This window comes from Lissotriton vulgaris, chromosome 1_1, assembly GCF_964263255.1.
Source record: "Lissotriton vulgaris chromosome 1_1, aLisVul1.2, whole genome shotgun sequence".
In the NCBI taxonomy this organism is placed as follows: Eukaryota; Metazoa; Chordata; class Amphibia; order Caudata; family Salamandridae; genus Lissotriton; species Lissotriton vulgaris.
This window is the reverse complement of record NC_141685.1, coordinates 161,796,478-161,800,919: the sequence shown is the minus strand read 5'-3', so window position 1 is coordinate 161,800,919 and position 4,442 is coordinate 161,796,478. Positions and strand designations below refer to the sequence as shown.

General features: G+C 47.3%; 1 pseudogene; it reads right to left on the bottom strand.

The window, feature by feature from the left end:
- Positions 1-333: 333 nt before the first annotated feature.
- On the bottom strand, positions 334-4,236 carry LOC147737975 (serine/arginine repetitive matrix protein 1-like; annotated as a pseudogene).
- Positions 4,237-4,442: the final 206 nt, after the last annotated feature.

Sequence of the window (4,442 nt, the reverse complement as noted above, 5' to 3'; positions counted from 1 at the left end):
CGATGTGTGTCCAACTTGTTATCAGACTTCATAAATAATGTTTTTGTAAGCTCCTTGGCATGTTTATATTCGATATAAATCCTTGGTTATTGAAGTACCCTAATTTTATGGAAGTTACAACTATGGTGAGTGAAAGGATATCGCTAGTACACTGTGGGCACTGATGGAAATCCATGCCCATTTTGTTATTTGTTTTTAATATTGTTCACCTCTACCCATTACAACATACGTTATAATCTAAAGCGGAAACACATTTTAGAAACTGAAACAGAAATTTGAGGAATAGAAACCAAATAAAATATACATTATATCAAATATTTCAGTTCATGGCGGCTAAGGCTGTGGTGACACTTGAGCCTTTCTCATAGACCTCAAGGCCTTTTCTCGCAGGTGTTATTCTAAATCATCAAGCTTTTCCTCACCATCACTTTCAGAACCCTTTATAGGTAAACTATCATCGTCCATTTCTCCTCTTTCCAACAATGAAGCAGGAGGGCTAGGTGCCCCCTCTGCATTAGAACCCCTTTCTTTCTTGTGCTTCTTGTGTTTCTTGTGCTTTGTAACCTTCTTTTTCTTCCTGCCACCTTCTTGGTCAGAAGTCCTTACAGGAGACGGACTTGGTGAAGCACTTTGAGCTTTCTTTGCTGGTGGTGCGGGTGACCACGTTGGCGAGGGAGATCGTGATCTGGATGGTGATGGGGGTGGGAGCATCATTTTAGGTGGTGGCTCTGGTGATCCTGAGACGGATCTAGACGAAGACACTCTCCTCACAGGCAGCGGACTTGGAGAAGCCCTTTTAATCTTCTTAGGTTCATGTGTCCATGACACTCTCCTGATGAGCCTAGTGATTGGAGATGGTGATTGCTGTCTTCTTGGGGGTGAAGGAGAAGGTCCTCTGCGAAGAGGGGGAGGAGGAGTTGGAGAGATACGGGGAGGTCTTGACCGAGGGGAAGGCGAATGCCTTTTGTTCTGCAGTGGGGATCGCATTTCACGGTTTGACCTGCTTGGAGGGGATCCTTTTCTATGTTTTGAAGATAACGAAGGAGAGTGTCTCTGCCACTAGAGAAATTCTTTATTTTGGAGGTGGAGATCGAGAAATGCTATGTTTTGGAAGTGGAGATGAAGATAGTCTTCTTTTAAGAAGTGGTGGAGGTGGGGGTGTAACAGTTCTTCTTTTGGGAGGCGGTGAAGGAGTATACCTTCTCTGTATTGGTGGAGAATACCTCTGGCTTCCGAGCAAAACATAGTACCGAGACCGCCCTCATCGCAGCAACAGATGACATTCGAACTCTACTGGACAATGGAGACACAGTCGCCCTCATCCTCCTCGACCTCTCTGCAGCATTCGATACAGTCTGCCACAGCACCCTTCTACAACGCCTCAATAACATCGGAATCCAAGGAAAAGCACTGGAATGGATCACCTCGTTCCTCACTGGTAGAACCCAGAGAGTCCGCCTCCCACCATTCAAATCAGAGGCCACTGAAGTCATCTGCGGCGTACCCCAAGGATCCTCACTCAGTCCCACCCTCTTCAACGTATACATGAGCCCCCTCGCGGCCATCGCACGCCAACACAACCTCAACATCATCTCTTATGCGGACGACACTCAACTGATCCTTTCACTCACCAATGACCCCGGCGCCGCCAAAGCCAACCTACACGAAGGAATGAAAGAAGTCGCTGAATGGATGAAACAAAGCCGTCTGAAACTGAACTCAGACAAAACAGAAGTCCTCATCCTAGGCACATCCCCCTCTGCTTGGGACGACTCCTGGTGGCCGGAAGCCCTCGGAAAAGCACCCATCCCGACAGACCACGCACGGAACCTTGGCGTCATTCTGGACTTTTCACTCTCAATGAACAAACAAGTCAACGCCGTATCCTCTTCCTGCTTCAACATTCTTCGCATGCTCAGAAAAACATTTCGCTGGATCCCCTCCGAAACTAGGAAAACAGTCACCCACGCCCTGGTCACGAGCCGACTGGACTACGGAAACACCCTCTACGCAGGTACCACCACCAAACTCCAAAAGAAACTCCAACGAATCCAAAACGCCTCAGCCAGACTCATACTAGACATACCACGCAACGAACACATCTCTGGCCACCTTAAAGACCTCCACTGGCTACCCGTCAATAAGAGGATCACTTTCCGACTGCTCACCCACGCACACAAATCACTTTACGACATCGGACCAGACTGCCTCAACTCTCGACTGTCCTTCTACACCCCCTCCCGCCAACTACGCTCTTCCGACCAAGCCCTCGCCACTATACCTCGCATCAACAAGACCACCATGGGAGGCAGATCCTTTTCTTACCTGGCTGCTAAAACATGGAACTCACTCCCCGCTTACCTCCGCCTCACCCAGAACCACCTAGCGTTCAGAAAGCAGCTTAAAACGTGGATATTTGATAAATAATCCTCCTCCTCCTCCTAAGCGCCTTGAAACCCTCTGGGTATGTAGTGCGCTATACAAATTTTATGACTTGACTTGACTTGACTTCTTGGAGAAGGGGAGCACCTCCGTGGAGGAGGAAATGGTGTCCTGCAACTGAGAGGTGAAGCTGATCGACGTCGTCGTGGAGGAGGTGGAGGTGAAGGAGTTTGGCGCCTTCTTACTGGAGGTGGGGATGGGCTTCTTCGTCGTCTTTTAGGCACAGGAGACTGACACCTCTTTGCCATTTGCTGCATTGTAGGAGAGAACTCTTTTTGACATCTTCGTGAAGGTGATGAAGTCCTTGAGCCTGAATGACGTCTGCGATGTGCCATTTCACAATTTTTCACATTTCTTTTAGGTCTCTCTTCAGAAGAGGATGATGAACCAGAATCTGTACCAGATGAAGACTGCCTATTTTGTCATTTATACTGCCGTCTTTGTCACAGAATCTGCTGCTGCCATTCTACTCCCTTCATCATCTTCAGATTCTGACAATTCCACTCTTTTCGTTTTTGGAGCTTGGGGTGGTGAAGATCTTTTTTCTAGGATTTTGTGTTTTGGTCCTGGAGACACCGAGCTGCGACCTTTCCTTTGATAACTGGATTGCTGAGGCGAGGGAGATCTGGGTTCTTTTTGAGGGAAGCTAGGAGGTGGAGATGGCCTGTGCCGCCTTCTAGGGGGGCATCCAGAAGGTGACCCGCGGGGCTTTTGAGGAGGACATGATGAAATTCGCTTTGATGGTTTCTTTGGAGGAGGCGGAGTCTTTGAACGTGAAGAAGAGGAATACGAACTGCTGCCAGATAAAGAAGCTGATGAATGGCGTCTTCTTCTGACTGGGGTTCTACTTCTCTTGTGTTTAGGAGGAGGTGGAGGGCGCCTGGGGGGACTACGTTGGCGAGGAGACGACCTTCGCCTTGGGCTTGAGCGCCTCCTCGGTGAATAGGACCTGTAGCGTGACCTGTGGTGCCGCTGAGATCTGGAATGAGGAGGTGAATGTGACCTTGACCGGGACTTAGAACGTGATCGAGAACTGGCCCGGGGCTTCTTCTCCATCTCTGTTTTAATACTTTGCTCTGGGGATGGTTCTTGCTTGATGTCTGGGGTAGGTTCATGTTGCATAACTTTAATAATGTCACTGGTTGAAGTTGCTTCCTGAACAGAAGGCTCCCTTATTAACATAGAAGGCTCAGGTTCGGGAGGTTCTGGTTCTCTCTTTTCAGGCATAGGACTAGGACTGCGACTCTTTGATCTGTGCCGAGGAGATCGTGAATGGCTGTGTTTTCGCTCTATTCTTCCAGGAGATCTTCTCCGCGGGAAGACAACCTGGATTTGCGTCTTCTCGGACTTCTGGATCTTCTGTCCCAACCCCTCATTTCTCGATCTTCTTTGTCCTTTTTATCTTTCTTTTCATCTTGCTTCTTTAAAAACGCCAGCTTTTCTTGCTCAATCTCTCTTTGTTTAATTTCCTCTTTCTTCAGTTCCAGAAAAGCAGTGGGTATGCCAGCAATATTTTCTTGAGCACTCAAAAGAAGCGGCCAAAGCTCTCCCATGAATTCTCTGGCATTCTTACCATTTAAAAACCCAGTAAATTAACACATTGTCTTCGAATCCCAGAATTTCAGTAATTCGCTTAGTTATTAATGGCTTGATAACTTCCATATTAACCTTGACCATGTCTACCTTTGTTTCCAGGCATTCTGTAAATTTTAGCTGTTTCAAATGCTTCTTCTGTTTGTTGCTGAAACGATTCTCTTGCTCGGCACTTGTACCGCGGAAGAAGCCCGCGTCCATCTTGCCTCTCTGGGAGAGCTCTCGAGGTCCCACAATGCAGCGTGAACGGGAGGCAATTTCATAATCTATTTCATAAAATTTTGTCTTATCAGATAGAGGGAATAAATATAAGCGACCACGATCAACAAATAATTGATTTAAACCTAAATGGCCTAAGATATGAAAACTATACAACACTTCCGGGTGAAATAACAACAGTAAAATAT